The following is a 27,667-nucleotide window of genomic DNA, read 5'->3' on the forward strand; positions in this document are numbered from 1 at the left end:
TGTAGTATAGTCTGAAGTCAGGGAGTCCGATTCCTCCAGCTCTGTTTTTCTTTCTCAAGATTGCTTTGGCTATTCAGGGTCTTTTGTGTTTCCATACAAATTGTGAGATTTTTTGTTCTAGTTTTATGAAAAATGCCATTTGTAGTTTGATAGGAATTGCAATGAATCTGTAGATTGCTTTGGGTGGTATAGCCATTTTCACAATGTTGATTCTTCCAATACAAGAACATGGTATATCTCTCTATCTGCTTGTATCATCTTTAATTTCTTTCATCAGTGTCTTATAGTTTTCTGCATACAGGTCTTTTGTCACCTTAGGTACGTTTATTCCTAGGTATTTTATTCTTTTTGTTGCAATGGTAAATGGGAGTGTTTCCTTAATTTCTCTTTCAGATTTTTCATCATTAGTGTATAGGAATGCAAGAGATTTCTGTGCATTAATTTTGTATCCTGCTACGTTACCAAATTCATTCATTAGCTCTAGTAGTTTTCTGGTGGCATCTTTAGGATTCTCTATGTATAGTATCACGTCATCTGCAAACAGTGACAGTTTTACTTCTTCTTTTCCGATTTGGATTCTTTTTGTTTCTTTTCCTTCTCTGACTGCTGGGGCTAAATCTTCCAAAACTATGTTGCATAATAGTGGTGAGAGTGGGCACCCTTTTCTTCTTCCTGATCTTAGAGGAAATGGTTTCAGTTTTTCGCCATTGAGAATTATGTTGGGTGTGGGGTTGTTGTATATGACCTTGATTATGTTGAGATAAGTTCCCTCTATGCCTACTTTCCGGAGAAAAAAGTTTTTCTCATTTTTTATCATAAATGGGCATGGAATTTTGTTGAAAGCTTTTTCTGTATCTATTGAGATGATCGTATGGTTTTTCTCCTTTAGTTTGTTAATATGGTGTATCACATTGATTGATTTGCGTATATTGAAGAATCCTTGCATTCCTGGGATAAACCCCACTTGATCATGGTGTGTGATCCTTTTAATGTGCTGTTGGATTCTGTTTGCTAGTATTTTGTTGAGGATTTTTGCATCTATGCTCATCAGGGTTATTGGCCTGTAATTTTCTTTTTTGTAACATCTTTGTCTGGTTTTGGTATCAGAGTGATGGTGGCCTCGTAGAATGAGTTTGGGAGTGTTCCATCTCCATCTCCACCTCCACCTCCATCTCCATCTCCATCTCTGCAGCCTCCTGCAAAGCTGCTAACCCACTAAGTGCCTGCTGAATGGAATGGACTGGAATGGAACTGAACTGTAACTAAGCCCAGCATCAGATGACATATTCTTTTTAACAACCCCAGTGGTGGCAAATCTTAATGCTCTGAGGATAGATATATGATGAGAGAAAGATCAAAGCAGATTAGTACCTACTTTGATGAACAAAGTGGGTAATTGGGCTGAGCAATGCTATCTTATACAAACCCAGAAATGTCTACAAATAATGAGATTAATGTCTTTATATGTGTCCTAAGGTAACTTGGTGCAAAAATCAGTCTTAATATTTTATAACTAAATCTGTACCTACTACAAAATGCTTACATATGTAGATAACAGAATCTAGTTATTGCAAGGATTTATTCATTCATTCATTCAACAAAGTACTTTTTTAAAAATTCAATAAGCATAGCACTGCCTAGGTCTGAGGTACAGGAAGAATGGGTGATACCTGGTCTCTGTGCCTAAGGAACTCACATTCAAGGGTAGGTGAATCAAGACATCTACCTGGTTATCACACAAGTCATACTGTGAGCGATAACAAATAATGGGGTAAACACCATACTTTAGGAACACAGATTCTGGAATAGGTCTTATTTTTTAATTTGGCAATAATTTAAGATTTGATTTGATGTGATTTTTTTATTGAGGAGAACATTTAACATACAATCTACCCTCTTAACAAACGTTTATGTGTACAATACAGTACTGTTGACTAGAGGTACAATGTTCTCTAGAAGTTGCTCATCTTGCTTAACTGAAAAGTTCTGCCTGTTGATTAGTAACTCCCCATTTCCTCCTCTCTCACCAGCCCCTGGCAACCACCATCCCATTGTTTGATTCCATAAATCTAACAATTTTAGATAACTCATATAATTAGAATTACACAGTGTTTGTCTTTCTGTGATTGGCTTATTTCATTTAACAAACGTTCTCAAGATTTATTCACATTGTCACATATTACAGAATTTCCTTATTTTTTAAGGCTGAGTAAGATTCCACTGTATTTATACCACATTTTCTTTATCCATTCATCTATCAATGGACATTTAGGTTGTTTCCACATCTTGGCTATTGTGAATAGTGCTGCAATGAACATGAGAGTAGGTCATTTTGATTGGGAGGTTATTCAGAAAACGTACTCAAGTGAATTGTTGTCTTCCGCCATCTTTAGCTCTGGATGCCTAGGGCTTACATGATGTGGTATATGGTAGGAGATGGAACTAGAAAGGAAAATTTAGGCCAGACTGTGACAACCTTTCAGTGCTCGTCTAGGGTGTCATTCTGTACAAAAATGTGAAACCATTGTAAACATCTAAGCTCAAGGCAACTACCAGAGCTATGTCTCAGAAAGAAGACTCTGTTGTGTGTGTGTATGGTAATCAGGGTAGGGACAAGTCTGCAGAAGCATGAGAAGTAAAGACATTCATCGAGGTCAGCAATTCTCACACTAGTGGCCTCAAGTCCTCTTTACCCTCTTAAAAATTATTGGGGACCCCAAAAAACTTTCATTTATGTGAGTTATATCTATCTATATACTACTGTGTTATAAATTTAACTTAAGAGAATTCTGAAATACAAGAATGCAAGCACACATTCTGTTAGCCATCAGAGACGTGATAGCATCATAGTTTCTGCAGCTTCTGAAAAGCTCCACTTTCTACTCCCTAAAGCATGAGAGTGAAAGAAGAAATTAATGTTTCACTATTGTTATGAAAATATTTTGATCTCACAGCTCTCCTGCAAGAGTTTCAGGGATCCCAGGGATCTTGAGAACATACTTTGAGAGCCACTGAATAGGTAATACGCCCAAGGTACAGAGAGCAGGGAAGAAAAAAGCACAGAGAGATTACACTTCAGAGGTAGACTCAGTGGGACTTGATGATAGACTGAATTAGTGGTGGGGTTGAGTGGGGTGGCTGGGAGCAAATTAAGGAGAGGAAAAATAGCTAAGAATAACTCAGATTTTTACCTTGGCATACTGCTTCGAGGGTGAGTCTCCCCATCCCCTTCACATTTAATAATTGATAGATAAAATGCAATAAATAAAATTAACTTTAAAAATGTGTATATGCTTATAAAATACTTCAAACTTGTCCCTTAATTTGTTTTTCATTTTCCTATTGAGATTCTTAAGCAAACTCATGATATTCTACCTATGGAGAGTCTATGAATCTCTTCCTCCTACTGACTTAGTACCAAGTACAGTAAAAACTAAAAAGTATAAATGTTTGATGAATGCATGGGCATTGACTAAACTAATTGAGTCTATTAAATAATTTTCTAAGCCCTCAGATGAAAAAAATGAAAGTGCAAATGTCCAATCTTGAGCAATGAATCACCTTTTAAATATTTATTGAAATTATTTTCGTAGGGGGACAGCCTTCAACAGTGCTGGTCCAAGAACAACAGTAATAAACCAACCTTACTCTAAGAAACACCCATCACTTAACTGTGCTTTTCTTTAAGTAGGGCATGTTCATCTGATTAGTTTTAAGGTAAAGTCCAATTAACAAAGTTTCAACATAGCACAAGGTAAAAGTCAACTTTTTATTTCCTGAACTACTGAATCAATCTCTGATGATTCTGACTGAACCTGAACTCATTTTTTTAAATATAATTTTTTAAATTGAAGTAGAGTTGATTTACAATATTGTGTTAGTTTCAAGGGTAGAGCAAAGTGATTTGGTTATACATATATATGTATATATCTATATTCCTTTTTTCTATTCTTTTCCATTATCGTTTATAAGAAGATAGTGAATACAGTTCCCCGTGCTCTACAGTAAATTTAAAATATAATTTTATACTAGAGTCTTTATTCAGGCCATATTCAGTTAATCTTCCCCATATTCAGTTCCCCACCCCTCTGTTTTTTAGCCTATTAACCTCAGTATGTATTTGGTTTGACATTTGATTTCAATCAGCCACTTTATTCCATTTTTTCTGTCATGCAACAGTAATGTTCCAACAAACCCAGATACACTCCCAGAATCCCATACTATGTCTTGTGATGTGGTATGGTAATTAACATGTTTTTAAAAATCAGAAAATTTTTGCTCAGCACGTGCAGAGCCATTATGAGACCTTAGCTCACGTTCATCTATGTCCTTCTCCAACTCTCCATGGACCACCCCTGCCATGTCCTGGGGGTCTTGTCATTCTCTGATCAGCTTGGGTATGGCATGCTTCTGTGCCTTTCCTCATGCTGTTCCCTTCATCTGGTTTGGTTTTTCCTCCCTCTTTTTCCTTTCCTTCTTCTACAGTTCAATTTTCCCTTTCTCTAGGGAGCCTTTTCCAGTCCCTCTGGCCTGGTTTAATCGCTCAATTCCCATAGCCCCATAGCTCTTCTCTAGCAGTTTCACTATCCTTTACCCCAAGACTCATTTGACTGTGAGCTGCTTTTATCCATAATGCCATGTGTATAATCAGCTCTTCATAGTTGTTGCTTGGATGGCATTGAACACCCAGCAAGGATAAGAGGAGATAAATGCAACCTCATTACTCAATACATATATGGGAGTTTCCTCAAATCCCTAGTCCCCATTTGATCTCTTTCCTTGTCAGTAAGAAAAAGCTTCTCTGTAGCATTTAGCAGGTAGTCCCATATATATTTTTGTTTGTTTTGTTTGTTTTGTTTTGTTTTGTTTTGGCTGTGTGGCATGCAGGATCTTAGTTCCCCGACCAGGGATCAAATCCTTGCGCCCCGCAGTTGAAGCATGAAGTCTTAACCACTGGATCACCAGCGAATTCCCATGTCATTATATTTTAAGAATTATTAAATTTCCAATTCACCATCTCAGAGTGAAGAGTAAGAAACTTTTAACTAGAGGGAAAATAGATGAGATGAGATCCACAACGAGTGGGTTAAGCATGGACCTCCAAATCCTTTCTACATTGGCATTGCTCTCACCCTCTGTCTAAACTGTACTGTACTTTGCTTTGTGAATGAACTTATGAGGTCTGTTACTGACCCCAAGAATACAGCTTGTCTGAACTCATCTCAGAGCTTAAATTACTCTCCTTAATCTGAACTGTGCTTCCATCATTCCTTCACTTCTCCCTTCAAGACAAAGTTCGTATAGTTGTTCCTTCCAAACTTCCTTGATCAGAACCAGAAAATGTTAGCACTGGAACTTCTAATTCTATTGCTCACACTCTTGATTGACAAATGGGAGACTGAGCCCAGTTAGGTTAAGTGACTCACCTAAAACTAACCAGCTGCCCTGGAGTCCAAGTCTCTGGATTTGTAATCCTCTTCACCATTCCCATCTCAATCTTTTTGCACCCTGTTCTGCTCTCAGCTGCTATATCTGGTAGAGTTTTTTTCGTGTGGCAGAAACACTTGCAATGCCCACCAACTGGTAAAATTCTGGTACAGGATTGTGAATGTCAGTGCGATGCAATGGAGAATACATGGCATTTGGCGTCAAACAAACCTAGACTCAAAGGGAGGCTCTATCAGACCCTAAGTATGTGACCTTGGGCCGTGGGACCCTGAGCAAGTGATGTAACTCTCTGAGTCTCAGTTTCCCCATCAGTAAAATAGGACTAAACATGAGTGGGGCCCAGTGTGTGCCAGGAGACTGGACCAGCCATTAGAAGATAAGACACCTACCAGAGGCTACAGTGTAGATGAGGGTAAGTCCCTTATGCTGAATGTCCTAGAAGGTATAGGCCATAACTGTGTGGCTCCCTTTCAGTGCTAAACAGTTCCTTAACTCTGGGACCCGGGGCGATGCCTAGCAGCTTGTTATCAAGAAGGGAAATGTTTATGCTGTCTCTGCATACAGTCATAAGGAAAAGCAACAGGTAACCTTCCAAGGAGATAGTCTAGAACATAAACATTGAAAACTTTAGCTCTCTGCCAAAGTGACTCCAAAATGTTCTTAAAGAGTTCAAAACTCTAAAGCCTGACTTTACGGTCAACGGCATCAACCTCCCAGTGCAGCTATTCTGGTTCTCTTACCCTGACCAAGGGCCACGTTTCCTTCTTGAGCAGATATGACATCCTGTAACCCTCACCTCTGGGTCCCTATGCGTGGAATTTCCACTCGTTATCATTTTGATAAAGCAGAGCTAAGCACAAATGGTGCTCACTGAACCCAGGGCCACAGTATGTCATCATAGGGCTACTTTTTTAAAAAGGTAATCCCTTTTGTTAAAAGATAGAAAAGGAAGCTTTAAGTGCTTCACGTTTTATGTGTTCAGAAACGGGAAGAGACAAAATGACTGTCTCTTTCTTTAAATACCTCGCATACTCCAAATTGTACCAATGAGCGATTAGTAGTTTTGGCATTTAATAAAATAAATAAAATAATTACTTTCTTTTGAAGGCACTCCTTTCAGTTTTTAATCAAATAGGTGTTGGTGTTTTTGTTTTTTATCCCCAACTGGGCTTCACTTTCCTAAAGAGCTACAAAGGGAGTTTAAGAGAAAGCGAACAATTTGATCTCAGGTTTATTAAATTAGCAATAAACTTTAAGTTCTCAAAGGTCTGAAGGTAAGACGATTCAGTTCTCCCTTTTCTTTTGAGTTATAGACATAACTATGTGCAGGTTCACTTTCCCTGATCAGAAGTCACTTAATAACTGATTAAGATGGAAAATAATTCCAAACGTCAAAGGGCAGCCAAATCCAAGTTTCCCATTTCTGTGAGGTTACTGTTAATTTCTCCCTATCCCACTTCCCTGGGGTATGTGGTGGACACTGTTGGTGCCTTGCCCTGTCCCTTTACCAGGAGAGCGGCCCACCCCCAAACCCCTGGCCAGCTTCGATAAGTGCCCGCTGCTGGTGGCTCACAGTTACCCCTTCCCAGGAGAACTGTCCTCACCAAGAACCACCCACAAGTTTATGGGCCTCCTCTCCCTCCCCGCCGGGCAGGGCACGCCACTGGGTGAGCTAAAAAGCACAGTCCCTTCTCTCCACGCTCCAGGGCTACCCTTGGGATTCATCTAAAGCCAAGTCTTTGCTTATTTTCTTGTCATTTTCTCACTTACCTATAGGTTTTTCCCTCAATACTAAATCACTTACTTGCACTTGGAACTTCCCTGGCTGTTCAGTGATTAAGACTCCACGCTCCCAACACTGGTGACACGGGTTCGATCCCTGGACGGGGAACTGAGATCCCACATGCCGTATGGCCTAAAAAATAAATAAATAAAAATAAATTAAATAAATAAATAAATAAATAAATCACTTGCACTAGATAAGAAAATCACTCTCCCTTCAGGCCCAAGACTGTGCCTTTGGAGTGCCTAATGAGAGACATTTATATAATTTTGCATGCATTTATAGTTGATATATAAATTTATATAATTCATATAGTTATACAATTTCATATAAATTTTATATAATTTATAGTTGATTGAAACCTAAGTGTTTTTTAAATTTACAAACTATTACAAAGAAACAGTCAATTCACTAACCCAAATATGCAGGTATGACAAAATCCAAAATGTTTTTTAGATTAACAGCAAGAGCCAATGCTCCAAAGCAGAGAAATCAAGACAAAATGCAATTCTGATGTCTGGCATACATGGTGGCTGTTTCATATACATTTAACAACTGGAGAAATTTTTTGCCCAAATTTACTTAATTGGAAATTATGCCCAATTCAAGAATGAAAGTAACTGACAAATGAGTGTTTATAAAAATGTTTTTGAGGGCTTCCCTGGTGGCGCAGTGGCTGACAGTCCGCCTGCCGATGCAAGGGACACGGGTTCGTGCTCCGGTCCGGGAAGATTCCACATGCTATGGAGCGGCTGGGCCCGTGAGCCATGGCCGCTGAGCCTATGCGTCCGGAGCCTGTGCTCCGCAACGGGAGAGGCCGCAACAGTGACAGGCCCGCGTACCGCAAAAACAAACAAAAAATGTTTTTGAGATGCCACAGATTGAAACAAGCATCTCTGTTCCAGAAATACTAATGTGAAAAACTGTGTGCCTCAGAAGCAATGAAGTACTAACAGAGGTTTAGAAAAGGGCATCTAGATTCTCTTATTGATACATTCTAAGTAGAGCCCCAACCCCAGAAAGGGAAACCTTCCCAAGGTGCAGTTGCAAAGGTAACAGCTGAGCTTTGACTTCAGCACTGAGGAGGGGAAAGCCCCCAAGGGAAGACTATGTTCTACATGAGGTGAAGAAAATGCAGAGGAACGTGGAAAATTTTGAGTGAGCATAAACGGTTCCTACTGTGGGTGTTCAAAACTCCTCAAGTAAATTCTGAAATTCAGAACTATTTTTCTATCTATGGAAAGAGTACATTGTTCCAGTTAAAAGCAAAATAGCCACCGAAGAGGGAAGAACTCTCAAGCTTCTCTTTCCAAGTTGCCCTTTGGGTTTCGGGTAGCTCCAGGTTTGGCCCTCAACCATAATTACCATCACCTGGGCCGGCTGGTCTTCATCTAATGGTACCACAGCCCAGAGACCTTGCAAATAGCATTAATGAATGCAAATGGATCAGGAGGCCCCGAAGCCAGATCCCCTTTGAAACCAATTCTTTCTATATTCCGATTCAACAAATGTTAATCAAAGAATCTGGACTACATGCAGAGTATTGTTTTAAAAATGGGACCAGGTGCAGGATATTTGGTCCTAAGGGATGAGAAACTGACTCAAATTTGGCATCCACCTGGAACTTCATTCCGTGCCGGGAATGAAGGGAATATTAATGGGGAGGGGGGCTAGGGAGAGGGGAAGAGGAGGGGCAAGGAGAGGGAGGTTTACATCTGTAAACAGTCCAATTTTCCTAGTGTCTTAGATGGCCCTAAAAAGAACTTTACACGGAAGTGTAGGAAAGCCTGCCTCTGGTAATCCTTTGTAATCCATCAATCACAAATTTGTAAGAGACTGACAAAGTGGTCCCAAGTTTCTCTGCATCTCACTCTCCCCCTACCCTCACCAGCCTATGACTGTCTCATTTGTAAATGCGTAGCACATTCCCTATATAAGAATGTGACTTTTGGATCCATCTCCCCAGCTGGTTTGGAGGCATTTTTGCATAAAGTTTAATCTTTTGAGCAAACCTCTGAATGAACCTACTGCTGTTTTGCAGACAAATGGAGTATCATTCAAGACTGATTCATATTGGAACTTCCCTGGCGGTCCATTGGTTAAGACTCTGCATTTCCAATGCAGGGAAGGAGAGGCAGGGTCGACCCCTGGCTGGGGAGATGGGATCCCACATGCCACGCAGCCAAAAAAAAAAGACTGATTCATTTCTTAGTATAAAACCTGGAAGATGATCAGCAGCATAATTTATCATCCTTTTTAAAATCAGGGCAGAAAAAGTATATCTTATTTTTATCCATTGAAAAATACCTTCTTTGTAGAACAATTAACAGCTATGTTTCTGTACTTTCATAGTTATTTAATAATAGTATTGCTCTTACTCTATTACAAGTAATTCTAAATTGTTTAATGTCTTCCACTTACGATTTGGATCTAACGTTACTTGAATTAGACCACTGAACATCTGGGACTTGGAGATCTTATATTTATACAGGGATTTTTAGAAAATAAGATTGGCATTTATTACAGCAGGAACTGGCAGGCATCTATCAGGAGACTGTCTCAGACCATCATTTACCTAACTCAAATTTTCCTTGTTTTTTTTCATCTTACGTATTTTTAAAAGACAACTGTGCAAAACATAGAAATAAATAGGTTTGGTTAAATTGTCTCTAGTCTTTGTATAACTAACCCATAGATGTCATTGTTAAAGTTTTTGTATCACGTTTTTCTCATTGGCAAACTGAGTCAGTAACATATTCACAGCCTGGCAGCTCTAATTTTTTGATTATCTTTCAAGCTTACTGACCTCATGGCAAAGAACTTGAAGTCTTTTCCACTATCCCCATTCTTCCTGGTATTTTTCTGACATGCCTGAGCGCTAGGGTTTATGCCATTATGTCTGTGTATCTGAAAGATGGAAATGATAAAGCACATGACATCATGTAAACGATGTAATTTTGACTTTTAAGTTTTCCTTAAATATAAATCCTTGGCTCAGGCTGCCAAGAGGTCTGACATAGGTCAGCCTGGTTTTACTCGACGTGGGTGAAACCAGAATTCCTTGGCCTTATAAATTCCTGTGGTCTCCATGAACACCTCTCTTTTCTAACATTAAGTTCATATTCTGTGTTTACTCAAATGTGTTGGGCCCACTAATACCTCTTTTAATGAGAATGCAGTTCCCTGCCAGAAGTCCCATTTGGATCATTTACTTTTCCTTTGTTGATCATGTCAAGCAAATCATTACAAATAATAATACTGTAATCACATAGTTCTTTCCAGGAGATGTCACCTTACTGATGGCATCTACGACTGGATATTATTAAAATCTGACTTGTTTTTTCATCCTGACTGCACTGCAATTTAACACCCCTTGAAGAGAGATGACGTGGAGAGACCTTCTGGTTTGTGATCAGCATTTCAGGTTGGTGGTCAGATGAAAGTTCTGTTAGAATTCTTTCCAAGGATTTGTTGTGCCCACTCAGATTCCTTGTTCTATGTTGACTCTAGCTGTTTTCTAAAATACCTTTGTAAAAACAGGTCATGGAGGCAGTTCAGAATGAAATAGAAAATTGTTTTCATCTTTTAAAAAATGTTTGGAACATGTATAATCCAAATAACTTGATTATCCCTTAATGACAAATTAATGCAAAATTTGCCAAACCATGCAAAAACTTTACAAAAAGCTCATTCTGAAGTAAAAGCATTTGCCTCAATCTTTTATTGCAACTACTCTTATTCCATCCGTTCTGATGTTCTACCAACCACACAGAAAGAGATTCTCCTCAGCTAAACAGTGAAACGGTGCTGGTTTCAATGAACCATACAAAATCGGTCCAAAGTAATATCTGTTTCCAACAGAATTTTGTAGAGCACACTTGTAAATTACTTCTCAGAAAAATGGCAAGAAGTACTTCTTTGGCAGTAGACAGATAACAAAAAGGGGGGGTGGTTAGAGTCTAAGGGAAAAAAGACTTTTAATCTCTTTTTTAATATTTATTTTTTGGCTGCGTCAGGTCTCAGTTGCAGCACGCGGGCTCTTTGTTGCAGTGTGTGGGCATCTCTCTAGTGGTAGCGAGGGCTTGTTAATTGCAGCGGGTGCGTGGGTTCCAGGTGAGTGGGCTCAGTAGTTGTGGCACACCGGCTGTCTAGTTGTGGCACACGGGCTCAGTTGCCCCGTGGCACGTGGGGTCTTAGTTCCCTGACTAGGGATTGAACCGGCATCCTCTGCATGCAAGACAGATTCTTAATGACTGGACCACCACGGACGTCCCAAAACACTTTTAATCTTAATGTCAGGATCTATTTGACTACAATTACAGAATACCCAAAATAACAAACAATATAAGAATTTCAAAAATAGCAAACAATATAAGAATTTCTGTTTCATTTAACCAGAAGCTTCTTAAAGGATTGATAGCACAGCTCGACCATGTCAGAGCCCTGAGTCGACAACATCTATTGAGTTCATTCATTCTTTCATCCAACGTGCCCCTTTACATATTCCCTTGGCCTCCTCTGTGCCAGCTCATGTGCTAGGAGAAGGTGGCACCTGCTGGTCCTGGACCCAGTACCATGCAGGACTCTGAGGCTGATACAAACAAAAAGCAAGGTAGGGTTTTGTAGTTCAGAAGTGAACTCCCTCTTTATCAGGAAAAGGCGCATATAAACGAAACCAAAGTAAAACAGTCTGACACAGTAGTCAGACATTCATTTGATTGTCACAGACAATATCCATCTGGATATGGGTTCTGGCAAACTTAAAGCCGAAAAAGAATTTTCTGGAAAGTTACTGAGTGGCTCACAAAATTGATTGGTAGGCTGGAGGACTACATTTGGAAAACAGGACAAAACCAAAGGAATCCACAACCGGAGTCATGTAAAAGGAACTGCTTAGTTGCTAAGCCACCACCAGACTCCAGGTATAAGACACGGCCACTGCCAGATGGATTCTAAATTGTCTTTGTTTGGTTGCCTTGTTGGCCCCTTCACAGTAAGAATTCACATCTACTGTGAGTTTATACTCTGTGGAGTCTGTTCTAAGCAAGTTAACACCGTCTCATTTAATTCTCACTGACACCCAGAGGGAAGTGATTGTCCCATTTTACAGGTGAGGCTACTGAGGCTCACAAAAACTGAGCAGCTTGCCTAAGGCCCTCAAACCCAGGCAGGCCAGCTCCACCTCTTTATCTGCCTCTCAGCGTCTAAGGAGCAGCCTCTGAATTCCTCAGCCAATGGCTGGTATCCTAACTGCCAGGAGTCAGGAGAAGCACATAAGTGACTCTTTGGCTTCCAAAACTTACACATGGCTGATTCTCCAACACAGGAAGGGCGGTCAAATGCTGGCAAGGAAAAATTTACAAATATGACTCCAAAGACTACAGAGAGAGATGTGTAAGAAGTAAAATATGTGAGAGATCCAAACTTGGGAAGAAATATCCTAATTATTCTCTGTATTTTCTACATTCAGCTATATTCTGAATGTTTGTTTCAGCTTAGGAATACCTCAGTATTTTGTTGTTGTCTATGGGAATACAAATTAAAGTCATGTAATACATGTTCCCTTTTCTCTCTCTTTAAATCGTGCAAAGACAATTCTGGCAAAAGATAGCTATCTAGTTTGAGTGTTCAAATCAATGAAGATAAAAATGTCCTTATGCCATCCTACTTCTCAAATATCTAAATGATTTTCAAGAAATCACATACTCAAGCATGAAATTGGAGATGGTTTTATTGAACGCAAAAGAAGGAAAACCAGCCAAGACAAAAGAACCTTATATTTCTATTCTCCCCTATATCTCTGGCTATGGAGTAGAAGGAAAGAATGACCATTTTATGGATGCCAAGTTAAGCCAGCCAACTTGAGGCCATCTTTTCTTTCTAAGGGATATAGTTAAATAATTGTGACCAGAACTTGCCTTTGTCTCTCCCCTTAGCATTTTGCCCTGAATCTACAGACTATTTCAATTTATATTCTAATAGTAGCACAGAAAAAACACAAATTGCCAATGTTCACATAGATCAACCCTATTTGTTCCCAAATATAGAGGAAAAGAAAGTGTTATTCCCAAATTACTTATTGGATTTATGTATCCAATATACATTACAACATATATAATATTGATGTATTTTCATAGCAGAGATAGGGAATATAAGAGAGATCAAGGGAAATTTTAAACTCTTTAGAAACGAAGCCTTATTCCAAATCATAAGAATAAATTATAAGGGACTTCCCTGGTGGCACAGTGGTTAAGAATCCATCTGCCAGTGCAAGGGACACGGGTTCGAGTGCTGGTCCAGGAAGATCCCACATGCTGCGGAGCAACTAAGCCCGCGAGCCACAACTACTGAGCCCATGTGCCACAACTACTGAAGCCTGCGGGCCCAGAGCCCGTGCTCCACAACAAGAGAAGCCACTGCCATGAGAAGCCCACGCACCGCAACGAAGAGTAGCCCCCACTCGCCGCAACTAGAGAAAGCCTGCATGCAGCAATGAAGACCCAACACAGCCATAAATAAATAAATTTTTTTTAAAAAAGAATAAATTATAAGTACAAATTTTTGAAGAAAATGCTCAATGTCTTCTTTGATAAAAGTATATACATAAATATCTAAAGTATATAAGTACTCAGTATTTTTCTTACAGAAGAAATTCTGGCTTGGTAAAATCCAAAATGTGAACTTCAAAGGACACATGCCACAGGACCTGGCTTAGCTAAGTTAGGAACAAAGAGAAAAAAACTAGGAACACATCTCAGAAAAGAATTCTGCTCTCATATTTCCTTTTTCATATTTTGCAGACAATCTATCCTCAATTTCCTGAAATGTCATCACTCTCCGCTTAATAAACAATTGATAAAGAAAGATCAAGTCTTGAAATCAGTGACACAATAGTCTTCATTTAATTTTTTTTAAACCCTACAGTTAGTTCTAAAGGTCATTTTGATTCTAAGCCTAGAGCCAATGACTTTTTGAGACGTTTCCTGTTTTCTTTTTAGAAGAAAAACAGCCAGCATGAGAGATAAGAATTTGTGGCAAATTCTAAACATAAAGCCTTTTGCATTTAAATATTTGTACAGATTTTAATTCTCGCCACAGGACTCTGGCTTTTAAAACTTCATTTCTTTTATAATTCCACAAATATGAATTTCCCTGAATGTGCCTCTTGACAGCTTTCCAACAGCCAGAATGGGCAATTGACTTTATTGTTTTTCTAATAACATGGGCAGTTAGGGAAAAGGAATCTCATTCATTTGTTAGGAACAAATATTAGGAACAAATACTGTTCCTAATATTTGTTTTTCATTTGTAAGGACAAATATTCTGAAAGGAAGTTTTTGGTGACTGGAAGAGACATAATGTTATTTCTATTTAAACTGACTTTCATTAAGAAAACTTCCTACTGAGTTAAACCAGCCTACTATCCTATTCCTGACAGGGATGGATTCTGAAAAGCCATGGTTGCCTTCCATGAAGTTAAACTCAAAAGGTAAAAAATGTGCTCAGAAAAACTCTAGTTTTTCTTCATAATATAATCATCCATAAACTTAACCTCTTTGTAGTTTAACAGGGAGCATTTTCTGAGGAAATAAGTTCCATGAACTTACTCTTCACATAGAAAGATCATTCTTGTTTGTCCTAAAATGATTTAGTTGAGCTTTCCAAGCTGCCCCTAAATCTCTTTCTGATATTTGAAAACTTATTTCAAATATTTTCTTTATAAGGCAACACATTTTACCTTCTCTTGGGAAGACTGATGAATTAAAAGATTTTTTATTTTCTCTCCCTACTTTCTGTATTTTTATGCATTTCTATAAATCCATAAATACTTTGTTTTAAACCTATTTGCTAGTAATATGAAGTCTGTAGACATGTTATCTGATCTTATTGATCCTTTATTTCTTAATCAGCAAAATGAGAAGATTAGTTAAAGATTATCTCCAAAGTAACTTTCAACTGAACTTTCAACGAAAGCTCAAACTTACTCACAATATGCATTCTATTTCAGCCCTACACTACTGTTGACTTGGAAAAAAAAACGCACAATGTAAGAGCTGTGAGTTGAGTTTATTCAGTGTTTTAAGGAGGACTATTGCCCAGGAGACTGCCTCTCAGAGAGCTCTGAGACACTGTTATGAAGAGGTAACGGGGGAGGTCAGGATATACGTGATTTGGGCAAAGGGTACTTGCAACCAAGCACACATCTTGGTAGAAGGTTCTGCTAGTGCCAAGGAACAGACATCTTAGTTAATGGTTTCAGTGCTTTTCTAAGTATGGGAAGATGCAAGAATCCAGGTTCACAAAAAATTTCTCCTGAAAATATCTAATTATCTGAAGGCCTGTTCTGCCAGTTTTCCCAGAGCACAGAGTGCCTCATTCCTGATCTCTGCCCTGAATTCCTTTCAGGGTGTGTTGAAGGTCAGCGACTGCTAAGGCTAATGACTTAATTATTCTTGTAGAACTGGGTGGCAGCAAGTGGCCTTCTTTAGCAGGCACTACACTTTAACAAAAACAGAGTAAATAACAACCAAGGTCACTCTTCAGTAGACATAAATCCAAAATGTTTTACTTAGTTGAATTATCTGTTTTTACTTTAAATTCCTTAATTAGGTTCAGTAAAAGTTAGCAAAATGATAGAGAAAGTTAACAATTTTTCTTCTGCCTTTGGCCCTGAAATCTGTTTATTGACATTTCCTATCTTTCCGCTGTGGTATCCTTTCAATGCCCCCATGCTGGAGAAGTCAAAAGTTACAAAAAGCTTCTGTATGGTCTGGGCTTACAAAATGACCTCTTTCACATGGAAAAACATCCTAAAATACATCAATAAGACTTACTTTACCCAATATGTTAAACACTGATTCTTTTGCAGGAAGTGTTTATTTTTGAGAGGTGCAATTAAGTTCAGCCTCAAATTACGCAAAATACATTTTTCAATCTGTAATATTAAGATATTTTTTAATGATACAATGGAGATCTTGTACTACAGAAAACGTTTATACAGTTAACAATCTACTCGGTAGTGCTTTAAATGTTTCATAACCTTCATGGGCACACTGATTTATTTCTTATTAGATTCAAGTTTCATTCCTTCTAAGAGCCATTGTTGGTTCTATAAACCACACTGACATGGTAACTAAGTTTATGAGAGTGGGCATATCAATGACAAAGCAATCATCTGATACTGTAACAAATTTAAATTAGAGGATCTCACAAATTATACCAACATAAATTTCAGGTGGATCAAAGAATTAAATGTAAATGGAGAGGAAAAAAGAGAGAGAGCCTTACAGAACTCATGGTGAAGGCCTTTTTAAATATGACTCAAAATATAGAAACCATTAAATAAAGAGTTGCTAATCTTGGCTACATAAAAGTAATATTAAACTGGAAAATACTTGCAATTCCTATCACTGACAAAGAGCTCATTTCCCTAATATGTACAGATATCCCAGAATTAAGGAAAAAATCAGGGACTTCCCTGGTGGTCCAGCAGTTAAAGACTCCGTGCTCCCAATGCAGGGGGCCCAGGTTCAATCCCTTGTCATTTAACTAGATCCCATATGCATGCCACAACTAAGAAGTCTGCATGCCGCAACTAAGAGTCTGGATGCCACAACTAAGCCGGCACAGCCAAAATAATAAATATTAAAAAACAACAACAACCAGTAGAAAAATAGGTAAAAGATATTACCAGACAGATCACAGAAAGGGAAATACAAATAGCTTTTTAACGTATGAAAAGATAGTCTACCTCACTTGAAATCAAGGAAATGCTAATCCAAATTTTACTGAGGTATTTTTTTCCAATGATCAGATTTATAAAGATGAAAAATTTAATGATGCAGTGTGTTAGTGCTTGGACATTACTGACTGGGTTGTACTTGATGCCTCCATGGAGGGAATTTGGTAATAACTACTAATATTTAAAATATGCATACCTACTGTATAGCACAGGAAACTCTACTCAGTACTTTACAATGACCTATATGGGAATAGAATCTAAAAAAGAGCGGATATATGTATAGTATAACTGATTCACTTTGCCATACAGCAGAAACTAACACACTGTTGTAAATCAACTATACTCCAATAAAAACTAATTAAAAAAAAATAAATTAAATAAAATATGCATTCGTTTTAACCTAGCCAATTACACACACACACACACACACACACACACACACACTACATATATACTCACACCTCTATAAGATGATATATTTTAAGGCTATTCATTAATTACAGTAGAATATTAAGTAGCAAAATAGCAGAAGTACCATAAAAGTCAATCAAGAGTTGGCTGATTTGAAAAATCATGACACTTCCTACGTTGGCACAGAATGCTAAAGAGCTATTTAAAGACAGGATGAGGAAGCTCCTTATATTCTTTTTTTTATATAAATTTGTTTATTTATTTATTTATTTTTGGCTGCATTGGGTCTTCGTTGCTGCGTGCGGGCTTTCTCTAGTTGCGGCGAGCGGGGGCTACTCTTCATTGCGGTGCATGGGCTTCTCATTGCAGTGGCTTCTCTTGTTGTGGAGCGCGGGCTCTAGAGCGTGGGCTCAGTAGTTGTGGAGCACGGGCTCAGTTGCTCTGCGGCATGTGGGCTCTTCCTGGACCAGGGAGCGAACCCGTGTCCCCCATATTGGCAGGCGGATTCTTAACCACTGCGCCACCAGGGAAGTCCGCTCCTTATATTCTGATGTGCAACAAAAATCAAGATATATCTTCAGATGAAAAAAAACAAAATGCAGAATATCATTAGGGTAAAAATGGGGCTTGGGGAACTATACATATAACTATTGGAATATGCAGAGATTGTCACTGGAAGGCCATCCAAGAAACTGGTAATGTTCCCCTCTGAAGAGGGTAACTGGGTGGATGGGGAACAACGCAAAGTGTAACTTTTCAAAAGTCATGGATCAGTGAGTACTTATTACTTATGTAGTACTGAAACCGCACAACTCAGATGGGACTTGAACCCATGGGCAGGGACTTGAGCCCACTGTCTTCTAATTAAGATCACACACCTGGTCTCAGGATTTAATGAAGTTCAGGTTCTTGATGTCTCATCACAGAAAGAATTCAGTGAGAGAAAAAGTGATAGGTAAGAAGTGGATTTATTTAGAGAGATGCACATTCATAGAAAGAATGCAATTTGTCTCAAAAGGCAAGAGCAGCCCCAGAGCATGGGGTCATCTCAGAAAGTAAGAGCGGCCAAGGGAGACACACACACTGCAGCGTGTGGGCCATCTCAGAAGGCGAGAGGCCTGAGATATGGGGTGGTTGGTTTTTATGGGCTGGGTAATTTCATAGGCTAATGAGTGGGAGGATTATTCCAACTATTTGGGGAAAGGGCGGAGATTTCCAAGAATTCAGCCACCGCCCACTTTTTGGCCTTTTATGGTTGACTTTGGGACTGTCATGGTGCTGGTGGGTCATTCAGCTAATGCATTACAATGAGGCTCAACTTCACTGGAAGTTGAATCTTCCATCATCTTGGACCTAGATGGCCTAGGTTATGTCCTCAAGGGCTATGTCATTCTTTTAAAGGTTGTACCCTGCCCGCTTCTCTCCTGTTTCAGTACCACCACGCACTGTGACACACACGGAGGATTTCTTATGAAGATACAGCATATTAGAAAGAGAAAGCTAGCAAATAAGATATATTAGAAAACCATTATGTATTAAACTACTTGGCCTTACTTTTTTTTTTTTTTTTTTTTGCCACGCTGCGCGGCTTGTGGGATCTTAGTTACCGGACCAGGAATTGAACCCAGGCCCTCAGCAGTGAGAGTGTGGAGTCCTAACCACTGGACGGCCACAGAATTCCCTCTTGGCCTTACTTGTAAATGCAACTGACATGCAGAGGAGCTAGAGACAGAAAGACTCGTGGAAAACATCTGTGCTGTCATGGAAGAGTCAATATTCCAGGCCACGGCACTAGCACAAAAATGTGTGGCCAGCCTGCCTGTATCTAGAATTTGGTAATAACTACGAATACTTAAACTAGTGGGAGCTAATGGTATCTTTTTCCTTCCTTCCTTCCTTCCTTCCTTCCTTTTTTCCTTCCTTTCCTTCCTTCCTTCATTTCCTTCCTTCCTTTCCTTCCTTCCTTCCTTCCTTTCTTCCTTCCTTCCTTCCTTCCTTTCCTTCCTTCCTTTCCTGGTCTGCTCCTGCTGCTTTCTCCTCCTCCTCTTCTTCTTCTTCGTCTTCCTCCACCTCCTTTTTCTTCTTTCTTCCTGCAAGTGGGGTCCTTAGCATTCATATTTCATGACTACGGGTCTTTCAAGCACTTTAATGATAAGCAAGTACACGCCAACCTCCAGTGATCTTGCCAGTACTTTCCTGGGTATAGAATGAGGTCTCTATGTTTCCTATGTTTTGGGTAAGTACATACTAATCCAATGGTCATGAGATCATTCTTAGGTACCTAAAGCATTGGATATGGCCAATTGATATAGATATATAAAAAACAAATTGAGGGGCTTCCCTGGTGGTGCAGTGGTTGAGAGTCCGCCTGCCGATGCAGGGGACACAGGTTCGTGCCCTGGTCTGGGAAGATCCCACATGCCGTGGAGCGGCTGGGCCCGTGCGCCATGGCCACTGAGCCTGCGCGTCCGGAGCGTGTGCTCTGCAACAGGAGAGGCCACAACAGTGAGAGGCCCGCGTACCAAAAAAAAAAAAAACAAAAAAACCAAATTGATTAGAAAGCAAATACTAGGAAGTGTCCATATTTAGTAATACCAAATTTACATCCACAGCAATAGAAGTACAATAGAAGCTTCTCTCTCTCCCGCTCTAGCTCTCTGTATCTCTCTCTCCCTCTGATAAGCTATTGTGAATGAGAAATTTAATTAAAATGCATGTATTTTGTATATGGAAGAGTGAAAGCAACAAAGTTAAAACTTCAGTGTCACTGGCCCTGATTCAGCAGGTTAGAGGGACCAAACCTCTGGGTTGTAGTTGCTTTTTTCATCATAAGATTCTTTCCATCTTCCCACATCAATTCTGAATTGAAAATTCCTAATAACTGTCCAAGTCTGCAACAGAGACACACACAGACAGCTTGCTTCCTACTCTGGAAGTCTTCCCTGTGCCCTTGGGTGGAAAGAACGCAGGAATCAAAGCATTTCCTTAAACAATGGAAGCCAAGATAAATCTACTTATTCTGAGAAACAATGGATATGAAATTTCCACTGGGATCAAACTCCACAGAGCTGATTAGCATTTCTTTCATGCTAAGTATTTGGCTTAGATGTCAGGTTAGGGGTTAGTAGAGGTGAGTCCATTAGCCATTATATTAAACTTGGACATTTATTCACATTCAATTAACCTGTGTTTTACTTCTTCAAATGCCCTTTCTCATTCTTAATGATCAGAATTAAGTATCCTATCTTGGGTCATAATTTTTGTTTGGTTCTTACATTTTTCCAGTTTGACAGTAAGAGGCTTATTCTAGAACAATTAACAAACCAGACCACCCACCAACTGCCAACTGGTAATATTTTGTTGTATTTTATGTTGTGTTTTTAATCCATCTTCAGCAGAATTTATACTCCGTTAATGAAAAGACTCAAGTTTCCTGTTGTTGTTTCTATTCAACATGTAACCTAAGTGGACAGGAGTAGGAATCTAAGAAAATACCAGAAGATGTAATATGTTCTTGTGGGGGGAGAGTATGACCAACAATGTTTATGCATCCTTTACCAGGCAATTAAAACTTTTATCTTCTTTTTAATAAAGATGATACTTAAAACGGAATCAAGTGCAATTTATCTAGGTTTGCAGTTAAGACAGAGCAGACCTAACCACAGGTTCTGGTGAGTTCCAGAGTTATATCACATTTCCTGCACATATATTTTTTCATCTGTTTTCTTTTGTTCCCCTGGCCACCTAGCTCAATGTACTTAACCTTAATATCAAACCTCCAGCGCCAGCAGTTACCTGTGCTTCATTTTACCCTTCTTCACTCTCTTTTAGGACGTTAATTTCCCCATTCCCTTCTACTGTGGATTCACTTCTTTTTGTTGCTCCTGTCTCAAATTTCTGGCTTTGAAACCTGGCCTGCTTATCTTCTACTGACCTGCTTCACTTTTTTACCAACCTCCAAATGCCTCTCCGTGTTTTTAGATCTCTGCTTAGCCTTACTCTAACTAAACATTTCCTTCATTTTTGGCATTCATCACGCAGCTCTCACCCTTGGGCAATCAGGGAATCAGGAAATATCCATCTTAGGAACGTGTTTTGAAAGGAGCATTCTATACTCATCTTTATACTGGAATCTGTGTTCATTGGGGTCCAGTATAAACATCATGTTCATTATTGTATCCCCAGCATCCAACACAATGTTGCACCCATTAGATTCTCAACCAAAAAATGTCCACTGAATGAATTTCTAACATAATAACAAAAGATATTTCTGCCATTTGCCCACATAGTTAAACCAATGGTTTTGATTGGTTGGCAAGATGCAGGTTACTGTCCCTGTTATTTATTTTTCTGCTCTGTGAGCACAGCTACATTGGGGAGCACAGAATATGAACACAATGGATTCCATGGATTCATCTAGACCTCATTAAATGAACTTTCAGCAAGCAAACTGTCTGATGGAAATCATGACACTACTCTCTGAGATTACGATGAAATTCTAAGATTCCCAAATTAATAGCAAGTAGGATAATTAGAGAAGGCTCAGAAGATTGGCTTAAAGGTAATCAATAAATTTTAAAATAAAACATATAATTGGTCTGGGATGCTGTGAGAATACCTATTATTTTCTTTCCCTAAAACCTCTATTTTCTTAAACCAACTTTCATAAGACTCTAAACTTTGCCACCAAACATTTGTTGTCTGAGACAAAGATGTATAAGAAAGTATATTGTTATGGAAAGATAAGGAGTGACTTCTTGAGGAGTGAGTTATCAAAACAGCATGGATAATAAAAGTCTGTTTCTGTAAAATTATACAGACAGAGAGAAGTAACTGGAAGATTTTAAAATTGATGTGTAAAACATATACAGTTAAGTGCACAAATCTTTTACAGCTTGATGAATTTTTATTTTGTATACACCCATGTGACTACCACCCACATAAAAATATAGGACATTTCCAGGACTCCAAAAGGCTCCCTCAGAATGTTTCCAAAAACGTTGAGTTTGTACCCTACTGGAGGAATTTTAAGTGATTTTTCAGCTTTCTTCTTTATACTGTTCTGTTGCTAGAGTTTTCTGCATTAGTATTACCTATATAATCAGAAGAATAATAACATCGTTTTCCTTGTTGACTTTTGGAGCAGCAGAACTACAAATGAACCAACTCAAGGAAAGAGACTTGAGGCATCCAAGTTCCTGATTCCAGCATTTACATAGCTTTCAGTATTTAACTATTTTATTATTCTTGTTTTTCTTGGTATATTTCTTTTTTATACAATTTTTAAAGGTTACACTTCATTTACAGTTATTACAAAATATTGGCTATATCCCCTACGTTGTATAATACATCCTTGTAGCCTTACACCCAATAGTTTGTACCTTCCACCCCCCCCAACTGCTTTATTGCCCCCTCCCCACTGATAACTACTAGTTTGTTCTCTCTGTCTGTGAGTCTGCTTCTTTTTTTTAATATTCACTAGTTTGTTGTATTTTTAGATTCCACATATAAGTGATATCATACAGTATTTCTTGCTTCCCTTTTTTGATCTCTCCTTAAAATTTAGCAAAGCTTTCTTTTCTTTCTAACAAGCTAATCTGTTCAACTGTGCAGGGTGATATGGCCATGCTTTCTGAGCCTTGCAGGGAGAACAGCACACTCCTGGACATTGTGTGGTGCTATAGACTGAATGTTTGTGTTTTTCAAAATTCATATGTTAAATTCTAGCTCCCAATGTGATGGTTTGGGGAAGTGGGAACTTCGGGAGGTAATTAGGTCATGAGGGCTGAGCCCTCATGAATGGGATTAGTGCCCTTATAGCAGAGACCCCCAGAAAGTTATTTTGCCCTTTCCACCATGTGAAAGAACAGCCCTTCCCAGACACCAAATCTGCTGGACACTTGACCTTGGACTTCTCAGTCTCCAGAACTGTGAAAAATAAATTTCTGTTGCTTATAAGCCACCGAGTTTGGTATTTTATTGTAGCAGCCTAAACAGACTAAGAACTGTGACCATCTGAAATCAAAGTGGAATGAGCCCAATTAAGAAAGAGACACAGAGTCAGAGAGAAAAGAGATCAAATTATAAGATTTATTGCTGATGAGGCAGCTTGGACCTGTAGCCACAATCAACCTCCTAGTATCTATGGCCATGAATTCTGCTTAAATACCCACAAGCCCATCCACTGCAGAGACATCACCCTCTCCAGGAAATGCTCCAATGGATGAGAGATAAAGTCAACAGCTTCAGGACACACCACTCTGAGAGACAGGGAACCAAGCCACTGAGGGCTCAGGGTTCTCTCCAATCTCATCAAGCAGGTAAGTCACCAAGTGCAGGTAGATGACAGAAAAGCAGAAGTTATCCTCCTAAGGTTCCCTCTAAGGAACTAGAGCGGACATTCTCTTTTATGAAAACATGAAGATTCAGAAATATGGTCCCCTCAAGTCTCTGGATATGTGGTTGACTGAATGATCCTTAAGGGCTCCATAAACTGAGATTCTGTGATTGCAAAGGAAAGAAATGCAGTCTTCCTTTTCTATCTTTCACTACAGGGTTTCTTAAAGAAAGTTTGTAAATAAGTAAACAAGCAAACAATTTCAGTGAAATAAAAAGAAACTTTAAAGAACTGTATGGAGTCTTATACTTAAAGGACATCTTCAGTCATACAAAGGGTTGAAAGTCGCTGAGAATATCTACATTATTGAAAAGACAAAACAAAGTAAAACTGGCTTGCTAGTAACTGATCCTCTCTGTGCCTGAATTTCCAAACTCATCTTAATCTCATTGTCACAACCTGAGATGATGAGTCACTGGAGTATCTATGTCAAGGGCAGCCGGCAGTAGATTAAATACTGAAACTGAAATTCCCACCAAGCTGGTTTTTGTAACCTGTGAAACACATCCAAACTACTCAAGACCCATTTCCTGAAAGGATATTCTCAACTTTCCAGCTACTCTGCTGACTTAAAATTGGGCCCAGCCTTCAGCTGGAGACTGTGAGGATCCTGAAAAGGAAACAAAATTTTTCTTCAAGTAAAAAACTTCAAGGTGGGGTGGGAAAGGGAAAAGTTTACAAGATAATGATTTACTTCCCCTTCAGAGATTTCTCAGAAAGACTCCATGCATGTTTATTTACTTATTTTGTAAGTTAAGTTCATTTTATTGAAATATAACATACACGTAGGAAAGCGCACAAGCCATGAGAGCTTGTTGAATGTTTGAGAATGAACACATCTGTGTAACCAGCCCCAAATCAAGATCTAGAGCATCACCAGCACTGCCAAAACTTCCCACTGCCTGTTCCTCTACATTTCCATCCCCAAAGGGACTGCTATCCTGGCTTCTAATGCCATACAATAATTTTGCCTAATTTTGAGCTTTATGTAAGTGGAATCAGACAGTATGTACTCTGTGTGTCTGGATGCTTTTGCTCTCTGTTACATTTGGGAGAGTCATCCATGTACTTACACGTAGTAATAGTAGTAGTTCCTTCATTCTCATTGCTGTCTAGTATTCCATTACGTGAATATGCCTCAAATACGCCTCAATTTATTTATTCATTTTACTGTTGCTGGAGATTTGGATAGTTTCCAGTTGGAAGCTATTATGAATAGTACTACTGTGTGGATTCATAGCATATGTATCTTGATAAGTTTTGGTACACATTTCTGTTGGGTTTAATCCAAGGAGTCATTCATAGATCACTAAGTTTGTGGTAACTTGTTATAGCAGCAGTTAGAAACTCATATAGTAACCTTTTCATATGTGTATTGGCTGTATGGATACCCTTTTTTGTTAAGTGGCTGTCTGGTTAAGTCTTTTGTCCACTTTATTTTTTATTTTTTATTTTTTTTGTGGTTTGCAGGCCTCTCACTGTTGTGGCCTCTCCCGTTGCGGAGCACAGGCTCCGGATGTGCAGGCTCAGCGGCCATGGCTCACGGGGCCAGCCGCTCCACGGCATGTGGGATCCTCCCGGACCAGACCGGGGCAAGAACCCGCGTCCCCTGCATCGGCAGGCGGACTCTCAACCACTGCGCCACCAGGGAAGCCCTAGAAAGTTTTTAACAGACTTTGTTCTTAAGCTATTATGATACTCGATTGGCTCATGGGGCAGATGTACCTGAACCAGTGGTTGATAAGTAGAGAGAGGGATTTATTTTATTTGTCTGGAGTGTTTGCCCTGGAATAGTTGACAGTAAGATAGCACCATCTGTTGGAAAGAAGCAATGTCAATCACCAGTTAAACATTTTTGATATATGAAAAAAATGTTTGTCTTTCTAAAGTGCTTGATAAAGAACCATATTAGGATTAGAAGCCACAGTTCAGTGGAACAAGTACCAAATTGTGTTTATATATCACATCTCCCATTTGTGTAGTAGTCTATTTGTGTAGGTTGGGCTGTTAAACACACACAAAGTCTAAATTATTTTATATACAATATGTAATTTATATATAATTTATATATAAATATAAAAATCTTTATTAATTTTTGCAGCCTGTAGATATCTTTGAAATGTCACCACCTTTACTTCTTCCACTTCTTTAAACTCTGAAACAACTACACTTGTCACACAGAATCTGTTCCTCTGAATTTGTGGAAGTTTCTGATTTTGATAGTTACATATTATACTCCTATGAACCACTGCCAGATTTGAAGTGATTGTCAATAAATTTTGCACAGTATATTAAAACCCTCTTTCCAAAACAAATAAATTAAAACTTAAATAAATAGACATTCTCATTGCAATACCAATCCTTGGGAAAGATGATATGTTTATTTCGTATTTTGAACAAAATTTCTGGCCTAGTACAATGCATAAACATCTAAACACCAGAGTACCTGGTCTTCCTACTTGAGTTCAGTAAGTACAAGAAGGGAAGAAAATGTATTATCACTAATCACAATGACCTAGAAGTCAATCTTTTAGATCCAAATTCTTTCCTCAACCTTTCAAGCTTCCTAAAAACTCAATGCTTCTAAAATCACTTTCTGTGGGCTTCCCTGGTGATGCAGTGTTTAAGAATCCACCTGCCAGTGCAGGGGACATGGGTTCGAGCCCTGGTCTGCGAAGATCCCACATGCCGCAGAGCAACTAAGCCCGTGCACCACAACTACTAAGCCTGTGCTCTACAGCCCGCGAGCCATAACTACTGAGCCCACGTGCCACAACTACTGAAGCCCGCGTACCTAGAGCCCGTGCTCTGCAACAAGAGAAGCCACCACAAAGAGAAGCCCACGCACCTCAACGAAGAGTAGCCCCTGCTCGCTGCAACTAGAGAAAGCCCGCCTTCAGCAACGAAGACCTGACGCAGCCAAAAATAAATAAATTTATTTTAAATAAATAAATAAATAAAATAAAATCACTTTCTGTGATAAAAATAAATAAAACATGGGTAGTTCCAGCCATGAGCACAGAAAGTTCTTTAATCCTTTTCTGGAAGATATCAGCCATTATGCAAAAAATATATTTTAAAAAATATGTCTAGCACATAGTAGTTCCTGTGCTTCAAATTTATGATTCCTAAATTTGTTATTAGTTTTGATATAAAATGTTATAGATGAGTCAAAGTATATTTACTACAAAAAAGTTCAGGCATCTATAGAAACATATCACATGAAATCTTATACATGCAATTTACAATTTCTGGATCCAACTTGCTAACCGTTGTTTAATTGCTTGCAGTTGTAAACTTTCAGATGCTTGTTGATTCCTCTGTACAATTTCCACTTCATCCAGCTTAGGAAGAACCCACTTGAAAGAGTCAGGGAAGAGTTGTCAAGGGGTGTAACTTACCATGATCTAAAAATGGAGACCTGGGGTGGGATGTCTTGTGACAATAGGAAAGACACAAAAATGAATGTAGAGTAGCCAACCCATGTGAGAGAATCCTAACTCCGATCAGAGACGTCAGCCACCTGGAACATACAGCATCCTTCTCCCTTTGCTTGACAGGCATTGCTACTCAGTAAGAACTGAGCCTTCTCCCATTCTGTGGGTTGTTTATGGTTTCCTGAGCAACCGACAAGGGATTAATCTCCAAAATATACAAACAGCTCATGCAGCTCTATATCAAAAAACCAAACAACCCAATCCAAAAATGGGCAGAAGATCTAAATAGACATTTCTCCAAAGAAGACATACAGATGGCCAAAAAGCATACAAAAATATGCTTGGGCTTCCCTGGTGGCGCAGTGGTTGAGAGTCCGCCTGCCGATGCAGGGGACACGGGGTCGTACCCAGGTCCGGGAAGATCCCACGTGCCGCGGAGCGGCTGGGCC

This window comes from Monodon monoceros, unplaced genomic scaffold (genome assembly GCF_005190385.1).
Source record: "Monodon monoceros isolate NGI ecotype Baffin Bay Population unplaced genomic scaffold, NGI_Narwhal_1 Super_Scaffold_15, whole genome shotgun sequence".
Classification (NCBI taxonomy): Eukaryota; Metazoa; Chordata; class Mammalia; order Artiodactyla; family Monodontidae; genus Monodon; species Monodon monoceros.